Raw genomic sequence first — 14,156 nt, forward strand, 5'->3', positions numbered from 1 at the left:
ATACAGTAAATTTGAAGAAAAGCATCGGCATCTAAAACTGGTCTCACAGGATAGGTTCAAAACATAGACAGTAAGAAGAGTCAGTCTTCTTGTCTTTAAGTGGACATTATGGCATTTGTATTTAATTCCGACGCATTTTCTGTGTTTCATCGTCAATAAGAAAGTCCAAGGGAAACAGTAAACCTGAAGTGAAGCATCGGAATCAAAACTGGTCTCACAGGAGTGGTTCAAATCATAGACAGTAAGAAGAGTCAGTCTTCTTGTACTTAGGTCGGCAATGTGCCTTTTGTATTTCTTTCCGATGCAATTTCTCTGTTTCATCGTCAATAAGAAGGTACAAGGGATACAGTAAACCTGAAATGAAACATCGGATTCTAAAACTGATCACACACGAAAGGTTTAAAACATACACAGTAAGAAGAGTCAGTGTTCTTGTACTTAAGTCGGCATTCTGCCTTTTGTATTTAATTCCGATGCAATTTCTGTGTTTCATCGTCAATAAGAAGGTACAAGGGAAACAGTAAATCTGTTGTGAAGCATCGGAATCAAAACTGGGCCCACAGGAAAGGTTTAAATCATAGACAGTAAGAAGACTTAGTCTCGTTGTACATAAGTCGGCATTGTGCCTTTTGTATGTAATTCCGATGCAATTTCTGTGTTTCATCGACAATATGAAGGTCCAAGGGATACAGTAAACCAAAGTGAAGCATCGGAATCTAAAACGGGTCTCACAGGAAAGAATCAAAATAAAGACAGTAGGATCGGTCAGTCTTCTTGTCCTTAAGTTGCCATTTTGGCTTTTGTATTTAATTCCGATGCAATTTCTGTGTTTCATCGTCAATAAGAAGGGCCAAGGGATACAGTAAACCTTAAGTGAGGCATCGGAAACTAAAACTGGTCTCACAGGAAACTTCAAGTCATAGAATGTAAGAAGAGCCAGTCCTCTTGTACTTAAGTCGGCATTGTGCACTTTGTATTTGGATCCGATGCAATTTCTGTTTTTCATCGTCAATAAGAATGTCCAAGGGATACAGTAAACCTGAACTAAAGCATCGGAATCTAAAACTGATCACACAGGAAAGATTCAAACATAGACAGTAAGAGGAGTCAGTCTTCATGTTTTTAAGTCGACATTGTGCCATTTGTATTTAATACCGACGCAATATCTGTGTTTCATCGTCAATATGAAGATCCAAGGGATACAGTAAACCTGAAGTGAAGCATCGGAATCAAAACTGGTCTCACAGGAAAAGTTCAAAACATAGACAGTAAAAAGAGTCACTCTTCTTGTACTTAAGTCGGCATTGTGCCTTTTGTATTTTATTCCGATGATGTTTCTGTGTTTCATTGACAATATAAAGGTCCAAGGGATGCAGTAAACCAAAGTGACGCATCGGAATCTAAAACTGGTCTCACAGGATAGGTTCAAAACATAGACAGTAAGAAGAGTCAGTCTTCTTGTCTTTAAGTGGACATTATGGCATTTGTATTTAATTCCGACGCATTTTCTGTGTTTCATCGTCAATAAGAAAGTCCAAGGGAAACAGTAAACCTGAAGTGAAGCATCGGAATCAAAACTGGTCTCACAGGAATGGTTCAAATCATAGACAGTAAGAAGAGTCAGTCTTCTTGTACTTAGGTCGGCAATGTGCCTTTTGTATTTCTTTCCGATGCAATTTCTCTGTTTCATCGTAAATAAGAAGGTACAAGGGATACAGTAAACCTGAAATGAAACATCGGATTCTAAAACTGATCACACACGAAAGGTTTAAAACATACACAGTAAGAAGAGTCAGTGTTCTTGAACTTAAGTCGGCATTCTGCCTTTTGTATTTAATTCCGATGCAATTTCTGTGTTTCATCGTCAATAAGAAGGTACAAGGGAAACAGTAAATCTGTTGTGAAGCATCGGAATCAAAACTGGGCTCACAGGAAAGGTTTAAACCATAGACAGTAAGAAGACTTAGTCTCCTTGTACATAAGTCGGCATTGTGCCTTTTGTATGTAATTCCGATGCAATTTCTGTGTTTCATCGACAATATGAAGGTCCAAGGGATACCGTAAACCAAAGTGAAGCATCGGAATCTAAAACGGGTCTCACAGGAAAGGATCAAAATAAAGACAGTAGGATCGGTCAGTCTTCTTGTCCTTAAGTTGCCATTTTGGCTTTTGTATTTAATTCCGATGCGATTTCTGTGTTTCATCGTCAATAAGAAGGGCCGAGGGATACAGTAAACCTGAAGTGAAGCATCGGAATCTAAAACTGGTCTCACAGTAAAGATTCAAATATAGACATTAAGAAGAGTCAGTCTTCTTGTACTCAAGTCGGCATTGTTCCTTTTGTATTTAATTCCAATGCAACTTCTGTGGTTCATCGTCAGTCAGAAGGTCCAAGGGATACAGTAAACCTGATGTGCAGCATCGGAAACTAAAACTGGTCTCACAGGTAGGTTCAAATCATAGAATGTAAGAAGAGGCAGTCCTCTTGTACTTAAGTCGGCATTGTGCCTTATGTATTTAAATCCGATGCAATTTCTTGTTTCATCGTCAATAAGAAGGTCCAAGGGATACAGTAAACCTAAACTAAAGCATCGGAATATAAAAATGATCAAACAGGAAAGGTTCAAAACATAGACAGTAAGAAGAGTCAGTCTTCTTTTACTTAAGTCGGCATTGTGCCTTTTGTATTTAATTCCGATGCAATTTCTGTGTTTCATCGTCAATATGGAGGTCCAAGGGATACAGTAAACCTGAAATTAAGCATAGGAATCTAAAACTGGTCTCACAGGAAAGGTTTAAATCATAGACAGTAAGAAGACTCAGTCTTCTTGTACTTAGGTCGGCAATGTGCCTTTTGTATTTCTTTCCGATGCAATTTCTCTGTTTCATCGTCAATAAGAAGGTACAAGGGATACAGTAAACCTGAAATGAAACATCGGATTCTAAAACTGGTCACACACGAAAGGTTTAAAACATACACAGTAAGAAGAGTCAGTGTTCTTGTACTTAAGTCGGCATTCTGCCTTTTGTATTTAATTCCGATGCAATTTCTGTGTTTCATCGTCAATAAGAAGGTACAAGGGATACAGTAAATCTGTTGTGAAGCATCGGAATCAAAACTGGGCTCACAGGAAAGGTTTAAATCATAGACAGTAAGAAGACTTAGTCTCCTTGTACATAAGTCGGCATTGTGCCTTTTGTATTTTATTCCGATGATGTTTCTGTGTTTCATTGACAATATAAAGGTCCAAGGGATACAGTAAACCAAAGTGACGCATCAGAATCTAAAACTGGTCTCACAGGAAAGATTAAAAATATAGACAGTAAGATCAGTCACTCTTCTTGTACTTAAGTCGGCATTTTGATTTTTGTATGTAATTCCGTTGCAATTTCCGTGTTTCAATGTCAATAAGAACGTCCATGGAATACAGTAAACCTGAAGTGAAGCATCGGAATCTAAAACTGGTCGCACAGTAAAGATTCAAATATAGACATTAAGAAGAGTCAGTCTTCTTGTACATAAGTCGGCATTGTGATTTTTGTATTTAATGCCGATGCAATTTCTTTGTTTCATCGTCAATAAAAAGGTCCAAGGGATACAGTAAACCTGAAGTGAAGCATCGGAATCTAAAACTGGTCTCACAGGAAAGGTTCAAATGATAGATTGTAAGAAGAGTCAGTCCTCTTGTACTTAAGTCGGCATTGTGCCTTTTGTATTTACTTCCGATACAGTTTCTGTGCTTCATCGTCAATATGAAGATCTAAGAGATACAGTAAACCTGAAGTGAAGCATCGGAATCAAAACTGGTCTCACAGGAAAGGTTCAAATCGTAGAATGTAAGAAGAGTCAGTCTTCTGGTACCTAAGTCGGCATTGTGCCTTTTGTATTTTACTTCGATGCAATTTCTGTGTTTCATCGTCAATAAGAAGGTCCAAGGGATACAGTAAACCTGAAGTAAAGCATCGGAATCAATAACTGGTCTCACAGGAGAGGTTCAAAACATAGTCAGTAAGAAGAGTCGGTCTTCTTGTTTTTATGTCGGCATCGTGCCTTTCGTATTTAATTCCGACGCAATTTCTGTGTTTCATCGTCAACAAGAAGGTCCAAGGGATACAGTAAACCTGAAGTAAAGCATCGGCATCTAAAACTGGTCTCATAGGAAAGGTTCAAATCATAGACAGTGAGAAGAGTCAGTCTTCTTGTTTCTAAGTGGGCATTACGAAATTTGTATTTAATTCCGACGCAATTTCTGTGTTTCATCGTCAATAAGAAGGTCCAAGGGATACATTAACACTGAAGTGAGGCATCGGAATCTAAAACTGGTCTCACAGTAAAGGTTCTATTCATAGAATGTAAGAAGAGTCAGTCCTCTTGTACTTAAGTCGGCATTGTGCCTTTTGTATTTAGTTCCGATGCAATTTCTATGTTCCATCGTCAATAAGAAGGTCCAAGGGATACAGTAAATTTGAAGAAAAGCATCGGCATCTAAAACTGGTCTCACAGGATAGGTTCAAAACATAGACAGTAAGAAGAGTCAGTCTTCTTGTCTTTAAGTGGACATTATGGCATTTGTATTTAATTCCGACGCATTTTCTGTGTTTCATCGTCAATAAGAAAGTCCAAGGGAAACAGTAAACCTGAAGTGAAGCATCGGAATCAAAACTGGTCTCACAGGAGTGGTTCAAATCATAGACAGTAAGAAGAGTCAGTCTTCTTGTACTTAGGTCGGCAATGTGCCTTTTGTATTTCTTTCCGATGCAATTTCTCTGTTTCATCGTCAATAAGAAGGTACAAGGGATACAGTAAACCTGAAATGAAACATCGGATTCTAAAACTGATCACACACGAAAGGTTTAAAACATACACAGTAAGAAGAGTCAGTGTTCTTGTACTTAAGTCGGCATTCTGCCTTTTGTATTTAATTCCGATGCAATTTCTGTGTTTCATCGTCAATAAGAAGGTACAAGGGAAACAGTAAATCTGTTGTGAAGCATCGGAATCAAAACTGGGCCCACAGGAAAGGTTTAAATCATAGACAGTAAGAAGACTTAGTCTCGTTGTACATAAGTCGGCATTGTGCCTTTTGTATGTAATTCCGATGCAATTTCTGTGTTTCATCGACAATATGAAGGTCCAAGGGATACAGTAAACCAAAGTGAAGCATCGGAATCTAAAACGGGTCTCACAGGAAAGAATCAAAATAAAGACAGTAGGATCGGTCAGTCTTCTTGTCCTTAAGTTGCCATTTTGGCTTTTGTATTTAATTCCGATGCAATTTCTGTGTTTCATCGTCAATAAGAAGGGCCAAGGGATACAGTAAACCTTAAGTGAGGCATCGGAAACTAAAACTGGTCTCACAGGAAACTTCAAGTCATAGAATGTAAGAAGAGCCAGTCCTCTTGTACTTAAGTCGGCATTGTGCACTTTGTATTTGGATCCGATGCAATTTCTGTTTTTCATCGTCAATAAGAATGTCCAAGGAATACAGTAAACCTGAACTAAAGCATCGGAATCTAAAACTGATCACACAGGAAAGATTCAAACATAGACAGTAAGAGGAGTCAGTCTTCATGTTTTTAAGTCGACATTGTGCCTTTTGTATTTAATACCGACGCAATATCTGTGTTTCATCGTCAATATGAAGATCCAAGGGATACAGTAAACCTGAAGTGAAGCATCGGAATCAAAACTGGTCTCACAGGAAAAGTTCAAAACATAGACAGTAAAAAGAGTCACTCTTCTTGTACTTAAGTCGGCATTGTGCCTTTTGTATTTCATTCCGATGATGTTTCTGTGTTTCATTGACAATATAAAGGTCCAAGGGATGCAGTAAACCAAAGTGACGCATCGGAATCTAAAACTGGTCTCACAGGATAGGTTCAAAACATAGACAGTAAGAAGAGTCAGTCTTCTTGTCTTTAAGTGGACATTATGGCATTTGTATTTAATTCCGACGCATTTTCTGTGTTTCATCGTCAATAAGAAAGTCCAAGGGAAACAGTAAACCTGAAGTGAAGCATCGGAATCAAAACTGGTCTCACAGGAATGGTTCAAATCATAGACAGTAAGAAGAGTCAGTCTTCTTGTACTTAGGTCGGCAATGTGCCTTTTGTATTTCTTTCCGATGCAATTTCTCTGTTTCATCGTAAATAAGAAGGTACAAGGGATACAGTAAACCTGAAATGAAACATCGGATTCTAAAACTGATCACACACGAAAGGTTTAAAACATACACAGTAAGAAGAGTCAGTGTTCTTGAACTTAAGTCGGCATTCTGCCTTTTGTATTTAATTCCGATGCAATTTCTGTGTTTCATCGTCAATAAGAAGGTACAAGGGAAACAGTAAATCTGTTGTGAAGCATCGGAATCAAAACTGGGCTCACAGGAAAGGTTTAAACCATAGACAGTAAGAAGACTTAGTCTCCTTGTACATAAGTCGGCATTGTGCCTTTTGTATGTAATTCCGATGCAATTTCTGTGTTTCATCGACAATATGAAGGTCCAAGGGATACCGTAAACCAAAGTGAAGCATCGGAATCTAAAACGGGTCTCACAGGAAAGGATCAAAATAAAGACAGTAGGATCGGTCAGTCTTCTTGTCCTTAAGTTGCCATTTTGGCTTTTGTATTTAATTCCGATGCGATTTCTGTGTTTCATCGTCAATAAGAAGGGCCAAGGGATACAGTAAACCTGAAGTGAAGCATCGGAATCTAAAACTGGTCTCACAGTAAAGATTCAAATATAGACATTAAGAAGAGTCAGTCTTCTTGTACTCAAGTCGGCATTGTTCCTTTTGTATTTAATTCCAATGCAACTTCTGTGGTTCATCGTCAGTCAGAAGGTCCAAGGGATACAGTAAACCTGATGTGAAGCATCGGAAACTAAAACTGGTCTCACAGGTAGGTTCAAATCATAGAATGTAAGAAGAGGCAGTCCTCTTGTACTTAAGTCGGCATTGTGCCTTATGTATTTAAATCCGATGCAATTTCTTGTTTCATCGTCAATAAGAAGGTCCAAGGGATACAGTAAACCTAAACTAAAGCATCGGAATATAAAAATGATCAAACAGCAAAGGTTCAAAACATAGACAGTAAGAAGAGTCAGCCTTCCTTTACTTAAGTCGGCATTGTGCCTTTTGTATTTAATTCCGATGCAATTTCTGTGTTTCATCGTCAATAAAAAGGTCCAAGGGATACAGTAAACCTGAAGTGAAGCATCGGAATCTAAAACTGGTCTCACAGGAAAGGTTCAAATGATAGATTGTAAGAAGAGTCAGTCTTCTTGTACTTAAGTCGGCATTGTGCCTTTTGTATTTACTTCCGATACAGTTTCTGTGCTTCATCGTCAATATGAAGATCTAAAGGATACAGTAAACCTGACGTGAAGCATCGGAATCAAAACTGGTCTCACAGGAAAGGTTCAAATCGTAGAATGTAAGAAGAGTCAGTCTTCTGGTACCTAAGTCGGCATTGTGCCTTTTGTATTTTACTTCGATGCAATTTCTGTGTTTCATCGTCAATAAGTAGGTCCAAGGGATACAGTAAACCTGAAGTAAAGCATCGGAATCAATAACTGGTCTCACAGGAGAGGTTCAAAACATAGTCAGTAAGAAGAGTCGGTCTTCTTGTTTTTATGTCGGCATCGTGCCTTTTGTATTTAATTCCGACGCAATTTCTGTGTTTCATCGTCAACAAGAAGGTCCAAGGGATACAGTAAACCTGAAGTAAAGCATCGGCATCTAAAACTGGTCTCATAGGAAAGGTTCAAATCATAGACAGTGAGAAGAGTCAGTCTTCTTGTTTCTAAGTGGGCATTACGAAATTTGTATTTAATTCCGACGCAATTTCTGTGTTTCATCGTCAATAAGAAGGTCCAAGGGATACATTAACACTGAAGTGAAGCATCGGAATCTAAAACAGGTCTCACAGAAAAGGTTCAATTCATAGAATGTAAGAAGAGTCAGTCCTCTTGTACTTAAGTCGGCATTGTGCCTTTTGTATTTAGTTCCGATGCAATTTCTATGTTCCATCGTCAGTAAGAAGGTCCAAGGGATACAGTAAACCTGAAGTGAAGCATCGGAATCAAAACTGGTCTCACAGGAATGGTTCAAATCATAGACAGTAAGAAGAGTCAGTCTTCTTGTACTTAGGTCGGCAATGTGCCTTTTGTATTTCTTTCCGATGCAATTTCTCTGTTTCATCGTCAATAAGAAGGTACAAGGGATACAGTAAACCTGAAATGAAACATCGGATTCTAAAACTGATCACACACGAAAGGTTTAAAACATACACAGTAAGAAGAGTCAGTGTTCTTGTACTTAAGTCGGCATTCTGCCTTTTGTATTTAATTCCGATGCAATTTCTGTGTTTCATCGTCAATAAGAAGGTACAAGGGAAACAGTAAATCTGTTGTGAAGCATCGGAATCAAAACTGGGCTCACAGGAAAGGTTTAAACCATAGACAGTAAGAAGACTTAGTCTCCTTGTACATAAGTCGGCATTGTGCCTTTTGTATGTAATTCCGATGCAATTTCTGTGTTTCATCGACAATATGAAGGTCCAAGGGATACCGTAAACCAAAGTGAAGCATCGGAATCTAAAACGGGTCTCACAGGAAAGGATCAAAATAAAGACAGTAGGATCGGTCAGTCTTCTTGTCCTTAAGTTGCCATTTTGGCTTTTGTATTTAATTCCGATGCGATTTCTGTGTTTCATCGTCAATAAGAAGGGCCAAGGGATACAGTAAACCTGAAGTGAAGCATCGGAATCTAAAACTGGTCTCACAGTAAAGATTCAAATATAGACATTAAGAAGAGTCAGTCTTCTTGTACTCAAGTCGGCATTGTTCCTTTTGTATTTAATTCCAATGCAACTTCTGTGGTTCATCGTCAGTCAGAAGGTCCAAGGGATACAGTAAACCTGATGTGAAGCATCGGAAACTAAAACTGGTCTCACAGGTAGGTTCAAATCATAGAATGTAAGAAGAGGCAGTCCTCTTGTACTTAAGTCGGCATTGTGCCTTATGTATTTAAATCCGATGCAATTTCTTGTTTCATCGTCAATAAGAAGGTCCAAGGGATACAGTAAACCTAAACTAAAGCATCGGAATATAAAAATGATCAAACAGGAAAGGTTCAAAACATAGACAGTAAGAAGAGTCAGTCTTCTTTTACTTAAGTCGGCATTGTGCCTTTTGTATTTAATTCCGATGCAATTTCTGTGTTTCATCGTCAATAAAAAGGTGCAAGGGATACAGTAAACCTGAAGTGAAGCATCGGAATCTAAAACTGGTCTCACAGGAAAGGTTCAAATGATAGATTGTAAGAAGAGTCAGTCCTCTTGTACTTAAGTCGGCATTGTGCCTTTTGTATTTACTTCCGATACAGTTTCTGTGCTTCATCGTCAATATGAAGATCTAAGGGATACAGTAAACCTGACGTGAAGCATCGGAATCAAAACTGGTCTCACAGGAAAGGTTCAAATCGTAGAATGTAAGAAGAGTCAGTCTTCTGGTACCTAAGTCGGCATTGTGCCTTTTGTATTTTACTTCGATGCAATTTCTGTGTTTCATCGTCAATAAGAAGGTCCAAGGGATACAGTAAACCTGAAGTAAAGCATCGGAATCAATAACTGGTCTCACAGGAGAGGTTCAAACATAGTCAGTAAGAAGAGTCGGTCTTCTTGTTTTTATGTCGGCATCGTGCCTTTTGTATTTAATTCCGACGCAATTTCTGTGTTTCATCGTCAACAAGAAGGTCCAAGGGATACAGTAAACCTGAAGTAAAGCATCGGAATCAATAACTGGTCTCACAGGAGAGGTTAAAAACATAGTCAGTAAGGAGAGTCGGTCTTCTTCTTTTTATGTCGGCATCGTGCCTTTTGTATTTAATTCCGACGCAATTTCTGTGTTTCATCGTCAACAAGTAGGTCCAAGGGATACAGTAAACCTGAAGTAAAGCATCGGCATCTAAAACTGGTCTCATAGGAAAGGTTCAAATCATAGACAGTAAGAAGAGTCAGTCTTCTTGTACTTAAGGCGGCATTGTGCCTTTTGTTTTTAATTCCAATGCAACTTCTGTGGTTCTTCGTCAGTCAGAAGGTCCAAGGGATACAGTAAACCTGACGTGAAGCATCGGAATCTAAAACTGGTCTCACAGGAAGGGTTCAAATCATAGAATGTAAGAAGAGTCAGTCCTCTTGTACTTAAGTCGGCGTTGTACCTTTTGTATTTAATTCCGATGCAATTTCTGTGATTCATCGTCAATATGAAGATCCAAGGGATACAGTAAACCTGAAGTGAAACATCGGAATCAAAACTGGTCTCACAGGAAAGGTTCAAATCGTAAAACGTAAGAAGAGTCTCTTGTACTTAAGTCGGCATTGTGCCTTTTATATTTATTTCCGATGCAATTTCTGTGTTTCATCGTCAATATGGAGGTCCAAGGGATACAATAAACCTGAAATTAAGCATAGGAATCTAAACCTGGTCTCACAGGAAAGGTTTAAATCATAGACAGTAAGAAGACTCAGTCTTCTTGTACTTAGGTCGGCAATGTGCCTTTTGTATTTCTTTCCGATGCAATTTCTCTGTTTCATCGTCAATATGAAGGTCCAAGGGATACAGTAATACCAAAGTGAAGCATTGGAATCTAAAACTGGTCTCACAGGAAATGTTCAAAACATAGACAGTAAGAAGAGTCAGTGTTCTTGTACGTAAGTCGGCATTTTGACTTTTGTATTTAGTTCCGATGCAATTTCTATGTTCCATCGTCAATAAGATGGTCCAAGGGATACAGTAAACGTGAAGTAAAGCATCGGCATCTAAAACTGGTCTCACAGGATAGGTTCAAAACATAGACAGTAAGAAGAGTCAGTCTTCTTGTACTTAAGTCGGCATTGTGCCTTTTGTATTTAATTCCGATGCAATTTCTGTGTTTGATCGGCATTAAGAAGGACCAAGGTTCAAATGGTTCTAATGGCTCTGAGCACTATGGGACTCAACTGCTCAGGTCATTAGTCCCCTAGAACATAGAACTAGTTAAACCTAACTAACCTAAGGACATCACAAACAACCAAGCCTAAGGCTGGATTCGAACCTGCGACCATAGCGGTTTAGCGGTTCCAGACTGCAGCGCCTATAACCGCACGGCCACTTCGGCTGGCCAAGGTCCAAGGGATACAGTAAACCTGTAGTGAAGCATCGGTATCAAAACTGGTCTCACAGCAAAGGTTCAAAACATAGACAGTAAGAGGAGTCAGTCTTCTTGTACTTAAGTCGGCATTGTGCCTTTTGTATTTAATTCCGATGCGATTTCTGTGTTTCATCGTCAATAAGAAGGTCCAAGGGATACAGTAAACCTGAAGTGAAACATCGGAATCAAAACTGGTCTCACAGGAAAGGTTCAAATCGTAGAACGTAAGTAGAGTCACTTGTACTTAAGTCGGCATTGTGCCTTTTGTATTTAATTCCGATGCAATTTCTGTGTTTGATCGTCATTAAGAAGGTCCAAGGTTCAAATGGTTCAAATTGCTCTGAGCACTATGGGACTCAACTGCTGAGGTCATTAGTCCCCTAGAACTTAGAACTAGTTAAACCTAACTAACCTAAGGACATCACAAACATCCATGCCTGAGGCAGGATTCGAACCTGCGACCGTAGCGGTCTAGCGGTCCAGACTGCAGCGCCTATAACCGCACGGCCACTTCGGCTGGCCAAGGTCCAAGGGATACAGTAAACCTGAAATGAAGCATCGGAATCAAAACTGGTCACACAGGAAAGGTTCAAAACCTAGACAGTAAGAGGAGTCAGTCTTTTTGTACTTAAGTCGGCATTGTGCCTTTTGTATTTAATTCCGATGCGATTTCTGTGTTTCATCGTCAATAAGATGGTCCAAGGGATACAGTAAACCTGAAGTGAAGCATCGGAATCTAAAACTGGTCTCACAGGAGAGGTTCAAATCATAGAATATAAGAAGAGTCAGTCCTCTTGTACTTAAGTCGGCGTTGGGCCTTTTGTATTTAAATCCGATGCAATTTCTGTGATTCATCGTCAATATGAAGATCCAAGGGATACAGTAAACCTGAAGTGAAACATCGGAATCAAAACTGGTCTCACTGGAAAGATTCAAATCGTAGAACGTAAGAAGTGTCTCTTGTACTTAAGTCAGCATTGTGCCTTTTGTATTTAACTCCGATGCAATTTCTGTGTTTCATCGTCAATAAGAAGGTACCAGGGATACAGTAAACCTGAAATGAAGCATAAGAATCTAAAACTGGTCTCACAGGTAAGTTCAAATCATAGACAGTAAGGAGACTTTGTCTTCTTGTACTTAAGTCGGCATTGTGCCTTTTGTATTTAATTCCGATGCAATTTCTGTGTTTCATCGTCAATATGAAGGTCCAAGGGATACAGTAAACCAAAGTGAAGCATCAGAATATAAAACGGGTCTCACAGGAAAGGTTCAAAATAAAGACAGTAAGATGAGCCAGCTTTCTTGTACTTAAGTCGCCATTTTGACTTTTCTATTTAATTCCGATGCAATATCTGTGTTTCATCGTCAATAAGAAGGTCCAAGGGATACAGTAAACCTGAAGTGAAGCATCGGAATCTAAAACTGGTCTCACAGTAAAGATTCAAAACATAGAACGTAATAAGAGTCAGTCTTCTTGTACTTAAGTCGGCATTGTGCCTTTGTATTTAATTCCAATGCAACTTCTCTGGTTCATCGTCAGTCAGAAGGTCCAAGGGATACAGTAAACCTGGAGTGCATCATCGTAATCTAAAACAGGTCTCGCAGGAAAGGTTCAAAACATAGACAGTAAGAAGAGTCAGTCTTCTTGTACTTAAATTGGCATTGTGCCTTTTGTATTTATTCCCGATGCAATTTCTGTGTTTCATCGTCAATAAGATGGTCCAAGGGATACAGTAAACCTGAAGTGAAGCACCGTAATCTAAAACAGGTCTCACAGGAAAGGTTCAAATCATAGACAGTAAGAAGAGTCAGTCTTCTTGTACTTAAATTGGCATTGTGCCTTTTGTATTTATTCCCGATGCAATTTCTGTGTTTCTTCGTCAATAAGAAGGTCCAAGGGATACAGTAAACCTGAAGTGAAGCTTCGGAATCTAAAACTGATCTCACAGGAAAGGTTCAAATCATGGAATGTAAGAAGAGTCAGTCCTCTTGTACTTAAGTCGGCATTGTGCCTTTTGTATTTAATTCCGATGCAATTTCTGTGTTCCATCGTCAATAAGAAGGTCCAAGGGATACAGTAACCTAAAATGAAGCATAGGAATCTAAAACTGGTTTCACAGGAAAGGTTTAAATCATAGACAGAAAGAAGACTCAGTCTTCTTGTACTTAGGTCGGCAATGTTCCTTTTGTATTTATTTCCGATGCAATTTCTGTGTTTCATCATCAATATGAAGGTGCAATGGATACAGTAAACCAAAGTGAAGCTTCGGAATCTAAAACTGGTCTCACAGGAAAGGTTCAAAGCATAGACTGTAAGAAGAGTAAGTCTTCTTGTAGTTAGGTCGGCATTTTGGCTTTTGTATTTAATTCCGATGCAATTTCTGTGTTTCATAGTCAATAAGAAGGTCCAAGGGATACATTAACACTGAAGTGAAGCATCGGAATCTAAAACTGGTCTCACAGTAAAGGTTCAAAAGCATAGACATCATGAAGAGTCAGTCTTCTTGTACTTAAGTTGGCACTGTGCCTTTTGTATTTAATACCAATTCAATTTCTGTGTTTCATCGTCAATAAGAAGGTTCAAGGGATACAGTAAACCTGAAGTGAAGCACCGTAATCTTAAACAGGTCTCACAGGAAAGGTTCAAATCATAGACAGTAAGAAGAGTCAGTCTTCTTGACTTAAATCGGCATTGTTCATTTTGTATTTAATGCCGATGCAATTTCTGTGTTTCTTCGTCAATAAGAAGGTCCAAGGGATACAGTAAACCTGAAGTGAAGAATCGGAATCAAAACTGGTCTCACAGGAAACTTTCAAAACATAGACAATAAGAACAGTCGGTCTACTTGTTTTTAAGTCGGCATTGTGCCTTTTGTATTTACTTCCGATGCAATTTCTGTGTTTCATCGTCAACAAGAAAGTCTGAGGGATACAGTAAACCTGAAGTGAAGCATCAGAATCAA

The sequence above is a fragment of the Schistocerca americana genome, unplaced genomic scaffold (assembly GCF_021461395.2).
Source record: "Schistocerca americana isolate TAMUIC-IGC-003095 unplaced genomic scaffold, iqSchAmer2.1 HiC_scaffold_17, whole genome shotgun sequence".
Lineage (NCBI taxonomy): Eukaryota > Metazoa > Arthropoda > Insecta > Orthoptera > Acrididae > Schistocerca > Schistocerca americana.